This window comes from Bufo bufo, chromosome 6 (assembly GCF_905171765.1).
Source record: "Bufo bufo chromosome 6, aBufBuf1.1, whole genome shotgun sequence".
Lineage (NCBI taxonomy): Eukaryota > Metazoa > Chordata > Amphibia > Anura > Bufonidae > Bufo > Bufo bufo.
Window position 1 is genome coordinate 167,590,684 of NC_053394.1, and position 19,421 is coordinate 167,610,104.

Here is a 19,421-nt window from a genome sequence, read left to right on the forward strand (position 1 = left end):
CATGTTTAAGAAAACTAACTTGGTTTCTATTTGGCACGTATAGATTAACTATTGTATGGAGAACTCCATTTAGCTGGCCTTTGAGTAAGACAAATCTCCCCTCTTCATCCACTACCTTGTCAATTTCAATGAAATTAACATTTTTATGTATCAAAATTGCTACTCCCTTTCTTCTTCTGAGAGGTGTGTTTGAATTGTACCACCGTGTATAAACCCCTTTTTTAATTAGTGAAGTATAGGATTTTTTAAAAAATGTGTCTCTTGGATGAGTGCGATTCCTACCTTTTCTTTCTTAAGATATTCCAAGATCTGGTTCCTTTTCTTTGGGACATTCAACCCATAACATTATAGGTTGCTACTATCAAGTCTTGCATACTGAAAGGGTAATGTAAAGATAGAATTTAAACATGTGACATTTAAACAGTAAATTAACCATTAAGAATGAACATGTAAAACCATAACAAAAGATTGGTTGTTGGGCGCTGTACATCTCGCAAATTGCAAGCCTAAAGTACAACTCTAGAACTAGAGAAAATAAGTCACCAGCAACACTTGAGCTAGCCCTTAAAGCTCAATGGATGCTGGGTTAAGAACTGACTTATAAAAGAGGGAACTTCCTGGGGGGGAATGATAATTCCCTCTAATGTTGATAGGCTGCAGCCTCCGCCTCATCTCCAACAGTTAAATGAGCGTTGACAGGAATGGGCCAAGGTCTACCAACCTACATAGGTGAGCAGGCCTCGTGGCCCTATCAAAAATATAACAAAAGAGGACTTATAAGTCCCCAGCGTCTAGTCTAGTAACTATGCATCAATTGCAACAGAAGTATAATGATATGACAAACATCTATTACCATGCAATGAAAAACATTACATCATTAGATCTATTTAAATGCCATAAAACCAGGAATGAACTTTGACCTCGATACTGAGGTCTGAATAGTAGGCATTTACAGGAAAGTGATTTATCAACCATCTCCCTCTTGGTCGTTGGCTCTTTGCAGGAGTCTTGAGGAACACTTTTTCCGTGGATCTGTGTCTTCTGGGTTGAGTAGGTCTGACAGTATTCCAATGTTCCACCTGTGGCAAAGCTGGAAACGGTAGCTCTCCTTCGTTTAATAGTGTCCAGTCATTGATTTGGATTTCAGTTAATTCCAACTTGTTGAGGACTGGGATAAGGTCTTCTAGTGTCCTTATTGTGTAAGATCTACCATGTATCGTAGTGAGTAAGCCTACTGGGAACAGCCATCTGTACTTAATGTTTTGTTTCTCAATTCGTTTGTCAAAGGGAAGAGTCTGCTTCTGAATTGAAGTGTAAATCTGGAGATGTCTTGATATAGAGTAATCTCACTTTCTACCCATTCTATTCTTTTGGCTATTCTAGCCTTCTGAATTATATTTTCTTTTGTCCTAAAACTCTGTAAGCAGCAGAGGACATCTCTAGGAATGTCTGTTTTAACATGTTTGGGCCTGTAAACCCTGTGGGCTCTCTCTATGAAAAGAGCAGTTCATTGAAGAGTTGGGTAAGGACTGAGTGTATATCCTTATCTTGAACCGTTTCAGGAAGGCCCTTAATTCTAATATTATTCCTACGGGGCCTATTTTCCAAGTCGTCTAGATGTATCCTCATGTTGTAGAGTTCTTTTCTTTGGTTGAGTATAGTTTTTTTCTGTAATGTCTGCATGAGCAATAAGCGTAGAGGTTGTTTCCTCAATTGCCATTGTTCTGGTATATATTTGACGTATATCAGCTTTAATTTCAGTTAATTCCTCTTTGATAGTGGATGAGAAATCTTTGAGTAACTATTTAATGCAGTCCTTGGAGGGAAGGGCTTTGATATAATTTTTCACCTCCGTAAGGGTGCTGGGAGTACTGTCATCCTCACTCTGAGTCTCTCGAAGTGGCCTCAGTTGTTTTGCTGATTAATTGTTTGGCAACCTCCGATGATTTTCTGGAGTATTTAGGACCCTTTGGGGTGGCTTCCACGGTAGTTTTATGTTTGCCCATCTTAAATGTTAATAGTGTCGGGTACATAAAAGTTAGTGTCTATTTAATGCATGGCAAAGTTAATCCTTTTAGTGTAGAAAAATTTGCTGTTAAGAGAAAGCATGTCTTCTTTAAATAAACAGTGTTGTGGTCATGGCCTCAGAATCTTATTAAGTCCACAGTGCCTTTTGTATTTCAGTAGCAGTTAATAGTATAGTAGTATATGGACTTAAATACAAGTTTAGCTCTTCACTATTTGATCAAATGCCAGTATTAGTGCTGTATGCTGTGATTAGACAGTCAAATATGACTCAGCGGCTCAGTCCTGAGTCAGCTGTGCTTTTGTAGCTTTAGCTAATGGATCCACACTAGTGTTAGGGATTTCTCCTGTATGCTAGCAGTCGCTTTGTGTATCTTATGCAAGCAGTCCAGTACTCAGACCTCTAGATCAGAGCCCTGTTCCCACCACTGTCTGGGTCCCTATATAAGTATAAAGCAGTATGAGCTTACCAGCCGGTCGGGTGCCCTATATAGTGGATCACCGGTTGGGGATGATGGTTCTCCTCTGGCTCTGTGGTTCCTTCAGTCGCAGATTAGCTGGGTGCTTGAATCTTTCTTCTGTCACCTGCGATCCTTTTGAAAGGTGCCGCTTTCCTTTAAATCAGATGAAGATCGCAGTCCCCGATTGTTTGCAGGGCTATTCAGCTGTGGCAGGACAATTTTTTAGTATAACGCTGTCTCAGGCTCGATTTATCTGTAGAGCTCTAGCGGAGTGATAAGGTGGCACTTATCTTCATCACCGGCTATTGGCCATGTTGCGATATTCTGCATGCGATTTATTTGTTAGCGCTGTCTGACCGTTCTTGAAGCACTATGAAGTCAGCAGTCACTTGCCGTATATACGATTTCTCCCCTGTATGCGATGCTTTGCCTGTTCTTTCTTGTCAGCGCCGCCTGATCGCGCTTGTTGCGCTGTGAAAATTATCGACCAGCAGCCTTTAATCACGCTCCGAAACTATTTTTAAATCGGATGATCTTTTCCGGAGCCGGCGGATTATCTAAATCAGGGTACGGGACCAGACTCCCCACTTAAAGGGGTTGTCCGGGATTGGGGACATTTGTCTATTAGTAATCTAATAACATAAACATTACAAACATGCATGTGGTACCTTTAGAACATATTGCTGAAGCCCTGTTTTCCTCCTTTCAATTCATGGCCGGAAGTGAGTCTTTTCTTATCTTCAGTGACGTACCGGGTCCCTAGCAGGCGAGCATAGCTTCCTCTTCCTCTGCCAGGAAGCCCGGTGACGTCACTGGCAGTCTAGATAATTATGCAGAGAGGTTGGAGGGGCGGTAACTTGTCCGGCCAGCATTGCGCTAAGCCCCGCCCCCAGTCGGTGACATCACCGGCCCTTCAGCATTACAATGAATAGAGGAGGATTACTATGCTTGTTAGCATAGAAAACTCCTCCCATCAGAATTACTAGCTAATGGGGCAGAAGGCTTTAGAAAGGAGTAATTCCTTTCACCACAGGATGACATGGCCATGCTAATTGCATATATTGCATTTAGACAATGGCATGTTGATTGTGTAAAAAAAAAAAAGATAAAACAATGGCTCAGTTGAAAGAAAAGGTAATAATAGTGTAATCAGTCAGCTTTTTTTTTATTTGAAATAAACGGATAATCCTATTTATGTAATGAGGCTGCTTTTGTCTAGTTTAAAATCATTTTTTTAGCCCCGTACTTGTGTTTTGGAATGAATCTTTTTAGCACATTCTCCTTTTGGAGTTGCAGTGTGTGCATTTCACTTTCCTGTGGTTAGGGTACTTTCACACTTGCGGCAGGACGGATCCGACAGGCTGTTCACCATGTTGGATCTGTCCTACCGCTATTTCGCCGGACCGCCGCTCCGTCCCCATTGACTATAATGGGGGCGGAGCTCCGGCGCAGCACGGCAGTGCACGGCGAAGGACCGCCGGACTAAAAGTCCCGCATGTCCGACTTTTTAGTCCGGCGGCCTCTCAACGCGAACTGCCGTACTGCGCCGGAGCTCCGCCCCCATCCTCATTATAGTCAATGGGGAAGGTCCGGCGGCACGGCGAAATAGCGGAAGGACGGATCGGACAGGGTGAACAGCCTGTCGGATCCGTCCTGCCGCAAGTGTGAAAGTAGCCTTATACATCGATTTTAACTGATTGCCAGGTCAGTATATAAGGTTTACCTTGGAAAAAAAAAAAAAAATATATATATATATATATATATATATATATATATACACGTGCCCCTTACAGTGTGACGGTGTCCGATATGTTTATGGATGCATGTGGGAGCGTGCCCCTTACAGTGTGACGGTGTCCGGTATGTTTATGGATGCATGTGGGAGCGTGCCCCTTACAGTGTGACTGTGTCCGATATGTTTATGGATGCATGTGGGAGCGTGCTCCTTACAGTGTGACTGTGTCGGGTATGTTTATGGATGCATGTGGGAGCGTGCCACTTACAGTGTGACGGTGTCCGGTATGTTTATGGATGCATGTGGGAGCGTGCCCCTTACAGTGTGACTGTGTCCGATATGTTTATGGATGCATGTGGGAGCGTGCTCCTTACAGTGTGACTGTGTCGGGTATGTTTATGGATGCATGTGGGAGCGTGCCACTTACAGTGTGACGGTGTCCGGTATGTTTATGGATGCATGTGGGAGCGTGCCCCTTACAGTGTGACTGTGTCCGATATGTTTATGGATGCATGTGGGAGCGTGCTCCTTACAGTGTGACTGTGTCGGGTATGTTTATGGATGCATGTGGGAGCGTGCCCCTTACAGTGTGACGGTGTCCAATTGTCTCTAAGCTCTGCAAACACTGAGCACATGACAGATGCCAGAGATAGAGCAAGGAGAAGTTTATGGGCGTACATATGGGGGAGGAATATGAGGCAGGAGGATGAATATGTATGAGGGGGCGGATCTAGGGAGGAGTGGAGGCTGTGCAGGATGCATGAATATATATGAGGGGAGCGGGTGCAGGGACATGATGTTAGACAGGAGAAATCAGCAGATGCCGCCCTGCACTGGGACCCACAATGCAGTGCGGCAGGAAGTGAAGGAACAGATAGATATGTAAACAATGTGTTCAGGGCTGTAGGAGCCATGCTCCAGTGTAAAAGATACCTCAAACCACCTTGGGAACATAGACTTGGCTACTAAAGGTGAGTAAGATGTTTTTAAAAAAAATAAGTTTGATCCCGGACAACCCCTTTAACAGGAGTATCAGAGTCGGCGGGCCAAACAAATTTCCCACTTAGTACCTTATGTTAATCTTTATCGGCACCGGTGTTGTCCCAATCTTCTGCCGTCCGAACGGGGGCTCCAGGCACTGTAGAGCGGTCCCGCTCTCCTTTGGCCGGCCTCGGCTCCCGGCCGGATCTTCATTCGCCGGGCTCAGCTGAGGTTCGGATCCGGGAAGAGTAGCTGTATTAATTAAAAGTAAAGTCCTTGCCCAGTACGGGGCCGTGCAGGTCAATCACTGGTGCTGTAGGAGCGGCAGTAGAATGGGGAACGGCCCCTGATTCACGGCTGAGCGCCTGATAGCTGCAGCCGGATGTTAAAATAGAGGCCGGTGCTTCAGCTTGCTCTGTAGGCCGCACAGTCTATCTTCTTCAGAATCCAATAAAATTGATATCTTTCGAATCTGTGTGATGCCTTGAGTCCTTTTCTGTTATTTTCGCAATTGTAAGTCCAGATTTTGTGGAGCTATCTTGGTTTGAAATCAAGCTACATGCAGAGCTCACACAAGCTGCTTCCACTCTTTTTGGCACATTTTCTAGCCCTTTTTTTTTTTTTTTCTTCTTTTTTTTCCTTTTTTTTTTATACTCTCCTATCCGGCGTCTTCTGCTTTCCTGGCTCCAGCCGGATCACCACGTTCGGTGTGAGGCCCCTTGGGGAGGGTCGCTACATCGGAACAAAGGGGAATTGTGGTGGATGTCTGAGGTGATTATAACGCTGGCGGGAAACAGAGGCTTTGTAGGAACCTCTGGTCCTCCTTTGCTTCTGGAAAAACGGAAGGAACAGGGGGTTTGGGGGACCCCCTGGTCTCCCGGGTAGGAGTGCAGGCAGATTTTAGGACTGCCTGACACTTCCGCTAGAAGAAAAATAAAAACCAGCAGACCTGTAATGCAAGGGAGGTCTGCCTCCTACAGATACTAAGCTAAAACTGATTTGGCTTAGTCCCTGTAGGAAGGATATAGCTGAAGGGGAGGAGCATACACTTTTTGTGCTTAGTGTCCGCCTCCTAGCGGCAACAGCTATACCCATGGTCAAGCCTGTGTCCCCCAATGATACGGATGAGAAATTATTGTTTCTGTTGATCTTCATTAAAAATGTTAATCCCTTTCTGAGATACAGGTTAAAAATGACTATTTGCAACTGTTTATTTGTGTTTTATGTGAATCACATCATTTGACAGCTCGTGTAGTTCTTATCTGTCATCTCCTGACCTAATGAACACCTATTTAGGCCATGTTCGTATCAGTTTGATAAGAATTCAGCTATGAGTGTTTGAGATTAGGAAATCCAAGATTAGAACTACACATGAGCCTTCAGATGAAAGGATTGAAAGAAAACACTAAATGACAGTTGCAAATAGACAGATTTTAACCCCTGTATTTCAGAAATGAACATTTTTAATAAAGACCAGTTAGAAAAATGGTTGAGTAAAATGCAATCATAAAAAAATATTTCCCTGAAGGCGCCCATAGCCTTTAACTAATGCACACAACCACCTTATTAATTCAGCATTGTAGCAAACAGTAAAAGTAAAAACTGCATGAAAATTAACGTTTGCAACTAAAATGCGTACTCAGGAGTTAATTCATACCACACATAAGTGCATTCACTGTTGCATGTGTTAAATGCCAAAAACCACAGGAATGTGCCATCCAGTTTTTGCATTCAAATACTGCAGATTATATAGGTAAAAATATAGAAACTCATTGAAAAAAATCTTTGATTATAAATCCCCAAATCTACTATAATGCATTAAAGGGATTGTCTGCTTTTTTTATATTGATGACCTATCCTGAGGGTAGGTTATCAATATCATCTGAAGAGAAAGCAGTGCTTGTACGAGAGCAGCCTTCCCTTTGTTTACCTGCTCACCGTCGCAACTGCAGGGGCGAGCCGGTGTAATTACAACTATGGCGTTCCCATTCACTTCAGTGGGACAGCTCCTTCTGGTTCTCTGCCAGAACGTTCCATAGTCTCACTACACTTACAGTAGTTACGGTAAATGTGATGTACTTCATTAACCCCTTTATGCGTCATGCCGTACTTGTAAATAATGCGCCCACATTTGTATGGAGCAGGCTGCTGCGGTGAGCAGGCACCTGGCCGCAATGACTAGGATCGGTTATTGCACCGAAACCCCTTATTTGACCCTTCAGATGCCGAGTTCAACGCATATTGCAGCATCTGTGAGGTGAAGCAGAGGGATGCAGTGCCTTCTGCTTACCGATTGGAGCCCACGCAGTGAAATTATGAGGCTCCAATCGGTTACCATGGCAGCCTGGACACTTCTGAAGCCTTCCAGGCCTGCCATGGTAAGCTCCTTGCTGAACTATGCACGAGGCAAAGCTCAGCAGGGACAGCGTAAGAATCCTTTTCATCCTTCTAGATCTCTATTATGGTGAATAGGACAAGTTATCAAAAGATCCCAGGTTCTAGCCCCCTAAGGGGTCTAATAGTTATTAAAAAAAAAAATTAAAAGAACCCCACCAAAATATTAAGATTAAATCCCCCATTTTGCAATTTTACATCTAAAAATATATAAACAAAAAATAAACATTAGGTATCGCCGTGTCTGAAAATGAATGTGATAAAGGAAAAAAAGTGAAAAACATGTGATTCACCATTTTTTTTTGTCATCCTGTTCCACCAAAAAACTGTGATTGAAAAGTCGTATATACCACAAAAAATGCAATAAATACTACAGTTTGTTACACAAAAAGCAAGTCCTCATACAGCTCTGTAGACCAAAATATAAAAAAAAGTTATGGCTGTCAGGATTTTTTTTTTTTCCTGTATTCCAATACAAGATATGGTGAATTACATGGTGGCTTTAAAGAAAATGCATCTTGTCACGTAAAAAATAAATAAACCCTCATTGCTATGTAAATGGGAAAAAAATAATTATGACTATTGAAACGTGGGGAGGAAAAATGCAAAAATGGTCTTTTAAGGGGTTAAAGGTAATCTGCTAGCTCTGGAACAACCCCTAAACTAGAGTAAGTGGTGTATAATGTAAGTGACACAGTCAGATTATGTAATTTTTATCTTCATACTCACCTGCATTCAGACACTGCTCCAACAAACCAGCAGCAAAATGTATTAAAGGGCATCTGTCAGCAGATTTGTACCTATGAAACTGGTTAACCTGTTATATTTACGCTTGGCAGTTGAAGGCATCTGGGTCGGTTCCATGTTTATATGTGCCCGCATTGCTGAGAAAAATGATTTCATGTATGCAAATGAGGCTCTAGGAGCAAGAGGTTCAACTCTCTGCAACTGCCGAACCCTTTCCACTTTGATTGACAGGGCCAGGCAATGTAAATGTAATTACACCTGACCTTGATCTTCTAATGTCTTGCTCTGCGTGTGAATGAAATGCCTGAATTATCCGGCAGGGGAGCAGTAAAGAAGAGAACTGCGGGCTAGCCCCTGTCTTGTACTGCACCTGTGCCAGATAATTCAGATGTTTTTTTCAGTCCCATTACCACAGATATATAAAATCCAGCACCTAACGGTGCAGTTTGCCTTTACAAACATGTGTAGAAGAGTTCACACTTGACTCTGGAGCAGTGGAAAAGTGTTCTGTGGATTGATGAACCACGCTTCTTTATCGAGCAGTCTTATGGACAAGTCACCTACCAACTGTAAAGTGTGGTGCAGGAGAAATAATTCTATGGAGTTGTTTTTCAGGACCTGACCTAGGCCCCCTAGTTCCAGTGAAGGGAAATGTTAATGCTTCAGCATACCAAATTAATTTTGGACAATAGTACGCTTCCAACTTTGAGGGAATAGTTTGGGAAAGCCCCCTTTCTGTTCCAGCAGGACTGTGCCCTAGTGTTGGTCAAGCACCAAAGTGCTTGTGTGCAACAATTCCACAGTGGGAGAGCCCGAGCATTAAACCAGGCACCCATTGCTCTGAAGAGGGGAGGGTGTCCCTGCTCTGACACCCAATGTATTTAAATCTAATTTAGCCTCTGTTTCTGAAAAGTTTCTGGCAGGATTCGAACTTACAACCTTCTACATTACGGCCAAGAATCTTAACCACTACACTATAGAGCTGCACAGCCATTTACTTAAAAAAAAATATATATATATATCTGCTGTATAGGAATACTTACTACTAGTAAGTAAAAAATGTATTTAAATCTAATAAGCTCATAGCCAGGCTATGAGCTGAGCGCTGCGATTGGCCAGCGCTACAGCATAGGAGAAGAAGACCGTGGCAGGATCAAGTGGGTGGAGCCTAACTACAAACATACCGGAGGCTATAACCGGAGAACGGAGCGGCGCCCGGGGATAACAATAAGTGCAGCGGGATCCCTGGGCGCTGCTCTACACTTCTGTATAGTCAGTTTAGAGGCTTTCTTCTGGTGAAAGGTCCTCTTTAAACACGCCTTTAGGTGCCGCAGTACTCTTGTCCATATACTGTATCTTTACAGAACATTTATACACACACACACACCATATGGCTAAGTATTTGGACACCTGACCTTTCTAAACTTGTTGGACCTCCTAAACTAAATGTATACTTACTGCAATACAAAATTGATTTATTTTTTCAACTACTTTTGCACAATAAAAATACCATATGTTTTTATGTGGCCATATTATGAGGCATAACTTTTTTAGTTCTTTATAGACTAATCTGTATGAGGGCTTGTTTCATGGGATGAACTAATATTTTCATTGGTACCAATTTAGGATACATGCCTTTGATACTATATTTTCCATTTGTAGGGAGGCAATGTGACCAAAAAAAGCTATTCTGGCATTCTATATTTCATTTTATTTTACTGTGTTTACATTGTGAGATAAATAATGTGATAGTTTTATCATTTGGGTTGCTATGGCCGCAATACAAATTTGTACAGTATTTTACATTTCCAAGGGGCTTTATACAGGCCAGTCATGTTCCTCCATGCCAAACTTGTCAAACTATGTCTTTATGGTCCTCATTGCACAGGGGCACAGTCGTGCTGGAACTAGAAAGGACTCAAAGAGGTTATCTCGCGTCATCAAGTGGCATTTATCATGAAGATAAAGCTAATACAAGGCATTTACTAATGTATTATTATTAAGCATATTGCCTCCTTTGCTGGCTGGATTCATTTTACCATCACATTATACACTGTTCGTATCCAGGGCTTGCACACTATAGGACAAAGTACATGCCTATGAGTGCTCCTATGGTCCCGGCCACCAGAGAGGCCGTCTCTTTTTTCCTATGGTGTGCAAGCACTGCCACCACTGCCAGAATGCAGGGTGGTCATAACCATGGAAACGAGACATGTATAATGTGATGGAAACATGGATCAAGTCAGCAAAGGAGGCAATTTGAACAATTACAATACATTAGTAAGTGCCTTGTATTACCGTTGTCTTTGTGATAAATACCACTTGCTGATGTGAGACAACCCCTTTAATCAAAATTGCGTCACAGAGTTGGTACTGTACAAATTCACAACTGGAAATAAGGGGCCTAGACTAAAAAAATTGAAATACGGCCACGTACTATGGATTCCAATAGGTAATATACTCCTAGAATCTATTAAACCCAAATTTAAACCAAGCTTTATAAGCTTTGATAACCTGTTAGCCCTGTTGGAAAATGGTAGGACAAAACATGGCATATTGAAAATGTATAAGAAATTATTACCGTCTTGTAGGAAAGTGGGGACCTATGTCAGACCAAGAATGGCCCAGTATGTTCGTCAACTCCATATGGCAGGGGTGGGGTGCACAACTTGTTGATCGGCGCTCGTTTGCATTGGCCTATTACACAGGCAGATGCAAAGTGAATGGGGGAGGTGGATGATTGCTACCACAATCGCTCCTCCCTCATTCGGTTCTGATTTTCAGCTGCACATCCCCTTTTACACAGAGAGATGTGCTGCAGATAATTGTGCATCTTTCATCCTGAGTGTTTTCTCATTAATTGGCTGATCGGCTGCTAGATTATATGGGCCAGTTATTGGGAATGGGCATTCTTATGAACACTTGTTCCCAGTAATTGGCCCAAAAAAAATGAAGTATAATAGGGGCTTAAAGGGGCTTTTCTGGATTTTCATATTGATAGCCTATCGGAATAGGTCGTCAATATAAGATTGGCAATTACTTATTGCATTATACTCATTTTGAGCTAAAAAAAAATATATATATTTTTCAATAAAAAAAATAAAATGTCAGCCCCTTTCTCTGTACAGGGTTGAAATTCTCTGTTAGGCTTTTTGTTCACTCTGCATACCTCTGATCTCCTGAGGGCTCATAAACACTCATTGTAAGGCTGCTTTCACATTAGCATTTTTGCTTTCCGTTTCTGGGATCCGTCATGGGCTCTCACAAGCGGTCTAAAATGGATCAGTTTTACCACGCTGCAGATTTCTAAATCCACACTCCAGATCAATTTCCGCACCTAAGAAAAAACAATACACACCAAATTATAAACTCGGACGTTAATAAATACATGGGCTGGAGGAAATAGAGTCCATGAGACAAACCCCACAAAGAATAAATTACCTCTGTCAATTTTAGAAAAAATATACTTTATTCAATTCATATAATACATATAAAAACATGTAGGTAGAATAGCAGCAGATGATACCCCCAAGAGAGGACAAAGAAGAAACTGCAGAGTCCGTCAGCCTCAGAATATGATCAAATAATTGGATCACTATCACAATATGCCCGATCAAACCATTACTAACACCCAGGGCACAATGGCCACATATAAGGGCAGGATAGAGAATCAATTCATATCAATACCATCTGTAGCACGCCGACTCTGCAGCAGCCTCCTCTCAACGCCGTTTCGCCACACAGATTTCTTCCGGGGACAAAGAATCAATAGAACACCTCCTCCTTTTATCATCATGTAACATCATTAAAAAGTACAAGGCTGTTACCAGTTCATAATGATTCAAGACGTCTGTGGCGTATCACATAATGGAGGCCATGGAATAATGGACACAGCGCATTAATAAAAACAGTCCACAATAACATATACAATTAATCAATACTATCCTGTAAATACAATTAAATCTCTAATCATGCATGTATCAAATTAATTCAACTATATCATTACCAAAAAGGGTGACATGATTGTGCAATAACATGATTATCCAGCTCTAATAGACATTTTAAACTAAAAATAATAATGCAAATATACCGTATTATATACTTTATAAGACGCACTTTTTTTTTTGGGGGGGGAGAAATGTCTGTGCGTCTTATAAAACGAATACTAGTGAGCGCTTCCATTATGGAAGCGCTCACTAGGTATGTATTAGGAGCGGGGAGCGAAGCGCCGCAAGCGCAGGTAATATTTACCCTCCTGGTCTGCGCCACGGCTCCTCTTCAGCTGTCGCGCTCCCATCTTTCTAGCCTGCGCTGCACTGTCCTGACCCCGTACAGCATCAGAACGTAGTGCGCGCATTATGACCTGATGCTGCACGCAGTCATGTGACAGTGCAGCGCAGGCTGGGAAGATGGGAGCGCGACAGCTGAAGAGGAGCCGCGGAGCAGGACAGGTAAGATGATTTTTTAATTTTAGTCTGATCTGAGGTCTGATGGGCTATTCTGAGGTCTGGGGGTACTAATGGGCTAATCTGAGGTCTGGGGGGTACTGATGGGCTAATCTGAGGTCTGGGGGGTACTGATGGGCTAATCTGAGGTCTGGGGGGTACTGATGGGCTAATCTGAGGTCTGGGGGGTACTGATGGGCTAATCTCTGGTCTGATTGGGGGTACTGATGGGCTAATCTCTGGTCTGATTGGGGGTACTGATGGGCTAATCTCAGGTGTTATAAGGCTCTGAGTGGGCTGATATGAGGTCTGATGAAAAATAGTTTTTCTTATTTTTCTACTCTAAAATCTGGGGTGCGTCTTATCATCGGGTGCGTTTTATAAAGTGAAAAATACGGTATATGTGAACGCTAATAATGCATGTGATAGTTCATATATAATAACCAATCAACACTATATACATGCCCATGATAAATAAATACTTAAAATACTGAAGGAATAAATAATAAAACAATATATAGTATATACTACTCATCCCTTTACACAGCGTACAATATGCATAATCCTAATCCGCTATTTAGCAGAAGCAAATCATATAATTAACACCTATACAAAAATACTTAAAAAAAACGTGCATGCAAGAAAATGTGAAATACATAGGAAAATAAAAGGATAAAATTAAACGGTGACAATAATCCATACTGATGTGTCATGCAGTGCAACCCATTAATAAATTGATAAAGTGCCATAGTGCTCATATATTCCGGGAATAAGAGTTCACTTCCAAAAAACATACAGTACAGACCAAAAGTTTGGACACACCTTCTCATTCAAAGAGTTTTCTTTATTTTCATGACTATGAAGGCATCAAAACTCTGAATTAACACATGTGGAATTATATACATAATAAACAAGTGTGAAACAACTGAAAATATGTCATATTCTAGGTTCTTCAAAGTAGACACCTTTTGTTTTGATTACTGCTTTGCACACTCTTGGCATTCTCTTGATGAGCTTCAAGAGGTAGTCCCCTGAAATGGTCTTCCAACAGTCTTGAAGGAGTTCCCAGAGATGCTTAGCACTTGTTAGCCCTTTTGCCTTCACTCTGCGGTCCAGCTCACCCCAAACCATCTCGATTGGGTTCAGGTCCGGTGACTGTGGAGGCCAGGTCATCTGGCGCAGCACCCCATCACTCTCCTTCATGGTCAAATAGCCCTTACTTTCAAAGTTTTCCCAATTTTTCGGATGACTGACTGACCTTCATTTCTTAAAGTAATGATGGCCACTCGTTTTTCTTTACTTAGCTGCTTTTTTCTTGCCATAATACAAATTCTAACAGTCTATTCAGTAGGACTATCAGCTGTGTATCCACCTGACTTCTCCTTAACGCAACTGATGGTCCCAACCCCATTTATAAGGCAAGAAATCCCACTCATTAAACCTGACAGGGCACACCTGTGAAGTGAAAACCATTTCAGGGGACTACCTCTTGAAGCTCATCAAGAGAATGCCAAGAGTGTGCAAAGCAGTAATCAAAGCAAAAGGTGGCTACTTTGAAGAACCTAGAATATTACATATTTTCAGTTGTTTCACACTTGTTTGTTATGTATATAATTCCACATGTGTTAATTCATAGTTTTGATGCCTTCAATGTGAATCTACAATTTTCATAGTCATGAAAATAAAGAAAACTCTTTGAATGAGAAGGTGTGTCCAAACTTTTGGTCTGTACTGTATATGCATAATTGATTACTAAATAAATACGAAGATATTTTTTTTCTCAATTCATCCGACGTTTATATGACGCCAAGAAAAGAACGCAGTCCCAACATCTCTGTGCCAGTCTGTGCTCCAGCCATTCCTAGAACAGTCAATCCTATCATATTCCAAACAGCCACCGATAGCAAAAATCACAACAGACTAAATAAAAACACAGAGTTAAAAAAACTTCAATAGACAACAAGAGAGAGGAAAAAAAAGAAGACACCAAAGAAAGAAACATCAATACAGTATTAGGCCTCTTGCACACGAAAGTGTGTGCCCCGTGGCCGCAATGCACGAACACCCACCGTGGGGCAGCCGCAGCGGATCGCAGACCCATTCACTTTAATGGGTCCGCGATCCGGCCGTTCTGCAAAAAGATAGGACATGTTCTATCTTTTTGAGGGACGAAACCCCACGGAAGCACTCCGTAGTACTTCCGTAGGGTTCCGTGCTTCCGTTCCGCATCTCCGGATTTGCGGACCCATTGAAGTGAATGGGTCCGCATCTGTGATGCGGAATGCACACGGAACGGTGCCTGTGTATTGCGGATCCACAATACGGCCACGGAGCGCACACTGTTTTTTTTTTTTTTTGTTTTGTTACTTATCCCTATACTGCGATTTATGCATACATACTGTAATTAATCATTTTGGTTCAGCAGATTATGTTAAAAATGTACTTTTAAAATATGCAAATTACCTTGCTACCAGCAAGTAGGGCGGCTACTTGCTGGTAGCAGCCGCATCCTCCTATCCTAAAGACGCCCCCTCCGCATGTTGATTGACAGGGCCAGCGGACGGGATCTCTCTCTGCTGGCCCTGTTTGCATTCAAAATCTCCATCCTCAATGCGCCAGCGCCGATGACGTCACATCTACACCCGGCGCAGGCGCATTGAGAAGGGGGACACTCGCTCGGCGCTCCTTCCTCAATGCGCCTGCGCCGGGTGTAGATGTGATAATCAACATGCGGAGGGGGCGTCTTTAGGATAGGAGGATGCTGCTGCTACCAGCAAGTAGCCGCCCTACTTGCTGGTAGCAAGGTAATTTGCATATTTTAAAAGTACGTTTTTAACATAATCTGCTGAACCAAAATGATTAATTACAGTATGTATGCATAAATCGCAGAATAAGGATTAAAAGTAACCAAAAAAAAAAAAACTGTTTAGTGGGGTGACAGAAGCCCTTTAAGTATATTTTTTTTCTAAAATTGACGGACCTAAGAAAAAAAGCAAAGTCTACATTAGATTTCTCGAATCTCATACACTTTGCTGGTACTGTATAAGGAGCGAAACGTACGTCGAGTCTTGGCTCTCCTTACACTGGTTCGTATAGCTATGTTTTGAGCTGTTGCTTGCCCTGCTGTGGCTTCAGGACTGCTGCATGTTTTTCAGTGGTAGATTGGTGATTGTGCTGACTATATGGTCTGTTCTTACACCATGTGTATCTCCCACTTGGGATTTATGATACTTCCATTATTGGAATGTCAGCTTCATATCTCCCATTGAACACATGATAACATCATGGTATTTATATACTGATTGCATATTGGCGGTGTGGCATATTTACTGTCTCCCCTGTCTTTGCTGGCTGCTTAATATACTGTTTAGTTGGTGGATCGGGGTGTTATTTTCTATGTACGGCTCATTCGGCCTGTTGGTATATATTGTATTTGGAACCCCGTGTTATTTAAAGCCACTATTGGGGGCAGCATATTTACCCTATTGACTCCAGTTTATGTGGGGAGGGCTTTCTTCCATAGCACTTTTCGCAAGGTTTTATCATTATTGCTTATGATTATGTATATGATGTTCTTTTTGGATGATTTAATAAAGATTGTATTGTCATTTGTGTGGCTCTAATTATTTAGGAGTTTTTTTTTACTATATAAGGCCTCTTGCACACGGCCGTGGTTTGGTTCCGTATCCGAGCCGCATTTTATGCGGCTTGGGTGTGGACCCATTCACTTCAATGGAGCCGCAAAAGATGTTTTGCGGATAAGAATAGGCATTTCTATAATGGACCGACTGTTCCGTTTTGCAAATTGCGGAAGGCAATTTGTGGACCGCAAAACACTGCACGTTCATGAGCAAGAGGCCTTACTCTGCGGTTTTTCTGCATGAAAATAAGCACGGAAAAACTAAGTGTGATCGGCAGTGTGTGCAGCCACCTTTATGGTATGTCCACGGTCCGTGATTCTTGTTTTATGTGGTCTCATCTAGGGGTGGGTGATATGGCCTAAAATCTATATGTGTGATATATATCGCGATATATTCTATATTTCAGGGGGGTTAAACTTTTTTTTTTTTTTTTACTTTTTATTTAATAACTATTAGCCTCCTTGGGGGCTAGAATCCTTGTCCTATTCACACTCATAGAGCTCTATCAGGGTGAATAGGACTTCACGCTCTCCCTGCTGCTCTGTGCATAGTACACACAGCAGCAGGGAGCCGACTATGGCAGCCAGGGCTTCGGTAGCGTCCTGGCTGCCATGGTAACCGATCGGAGCCCTGCAATTACACTGCTGGGGCTCCGATCAGAAGCTGCCACCCTAGGGCCACTGCCACCAATGATTTAATCGTGTGGAGGGGGGGCGGCCGCAATAAATATAATACTTCGAAGAGGGGGAGTAGAAGGGAGGGGCTGTGGCCACTGCACCACCAATGAATATAGTTAATAAGCCTGAATACAAACGTAGCCTGCATGTGCCGGCCATATTCCCATACCTGGCCTCTATTACTGCGCGTCGTGATCCGCCGCAATTAACCCCTCAGGACCTGAGGAGTTAATTGCGGCAGATCACGGTGTGCAGTAATAGAGGCCGGGTATGGGATATGGACGGCATATGCAGGCTACGTTTGTATTCAGTCCCTCCCCTCCTCCTTGTTCTCATTGGTGGCGCAGTGGCCACAGTCCCTCCCCTCCTCCTAGTCTGTTCTCATTGGTCGTCAGCAGCAGCCACACACAGTGGGGAGGAAGGGACTCCCTCTTTCTCCACTGTGCCGGCTCAGGAGAACATGGTGAGTGCCGAGAGCGGCGCATGCCATGTTCTACTGCGATATGGCCCACCCCTAGTCTCATCTATGTAAGTGAAAGCACAAAAACATAAAGGTCTGATGCACACGGAGTTATCTATCCCTAAACACTTTCTGAAGAAGGCACGTAACCATCAGCCACATGCATGTCCCCCCATTGTAGAGAGAAGTGACAGACTGTGGCTTCTGAAGAAATATTGTGACGATGGCTTCATACTGTAGACTTCAGCCAAGGGGATTGAATACTGACGCTAAAGCTTGTATTACACATGTCGATTGAGCAAGCGATTGTCGGGAGGGAATCGCCTGCTCGCTAGTGGAGGATTCCACTGCTATTACATGCAGCAATCTCCTCCGCAGCATGGGGAGGAGCGATCGGTATGCCATCACTCATCTCCATGCTGTATAGTAGTTTTCTGCCGGCAGGTCAATTTGGGCAATCGGCGTTCATCAGGCTCGTTCATTGGGCAATCAGCAGCAGTATTGATGATCGCTAGAAAGTATTCACACCAACTTTCTTTAGCGATCATCAGCCACAGTTTCATCAGTTTTGTCTCGATTGCGTTCAGTGTTTGTTTTTTCCGTGCTGATGCAATCAGTTTTCATGCGTTTTTCACGCGGGTGAAAAAAAACTGAAGAATAACAATCTACATCTCCTAGCCACCATCAGTAAAAAACGCATTGCATCTGGATGTAATCCAGATGCCTTCAGTTTTTCACGCAAGCCCCATTCACTTCTATGGAAACAGAACTGGGTGAAAAGCCCAGAATATAGACGCAGAACATGCTGCGATTTTTCCTGAATGCAGAAATGATGCGTGAAAAACAACGCTGATGTGCACAGACCCATTGAAATGAATGGATCAGAATTCAGTCCGGATGCTGTGCGTTTGCTTCACGCATCGCACCTGGGCGGAAAATTCGCTCGTGTGAAACCAGTCTGTGAGATTTTTCGTGTGCTGCAGATCCTTTTCTTATTGCGTCCATTTGGTGGATTTTGCATGTGGCAGCAAAGTGGATGAGATTTAAAAAAATGTCATCCACGTGCAGGAAAAAGAAAAGCTACTGCTTAGTGACCTGCATTGTGGATTTTGAATCCACAGCATGTAAATGTACGCTGTGCATTGCACAGGGTGAAATCTACAAATCTGCAGGTAACCGATACAGATTGTGACATAGATTTCTCAGCTGCTAATGCACGCCGTGTGGACCTGCCCTCTGGATAGGTCATCAGATCGGTGCTGGTCCAGCATTCCGACTGTTCAGTGGATGGAGCCAGAAGCAGAAGATTACATCTATTGTGTAGGGGCCATGCCGGCATATTGTAGCTCCCATTCAGAAGGATAACAAAAAGCTGGAATACTACTTTAAGGTCCTCACGTTTAACGCTGGGAGAAGAGATAGGTATAGTGAGCATGATGATTCAACGGTATATATACTATGTAATGACACTGAACGTGCTGGGAACCTGATATGTGTATACACAGCTCTCTCCAGTATCTTTCCTTCTCTTTGTATTAGTGCCCTCATACACATTGCCCCTAGTTTTAGGGCAATATCACACATGGAGCGTATTCAGTCCGTGAAATATGCTCCATGTGAGAGCAGTACCTCCCAGGCTGAACACTGCTCCTGTGACATGAACTCGCGGCATTATAATGATTTGTAATGCTGTGGATTCCTGCCCGACATCGCAGTTACTGAACTGTACTCACATAATGTCATGAGTACAGTTCAGTACAGCTGCGGTCAGACAGGAATTCACAGCATTATAATGCTTCAGCTCTCAGAGGAGCAGTGTTCAGCATGGGAAATACTGCTCTCACATGGAGCGTAT

The 19,421-nt window shown here is 42.9% G+C and overlaps 1 protein-coding gene across 1 annotated transcript in view; it reads left to right on the forward strand.

Moving 5' to 3' along the window:
- The window catches only part of LOC121004114 (zinc finger protein 566-like), a 422,297-nt gene that overhangs the window by 250,454 nt on the left and 152,422 nt on the right, over positions 1-19,421 (forward strand). The window lies entirely within an intron of this gene.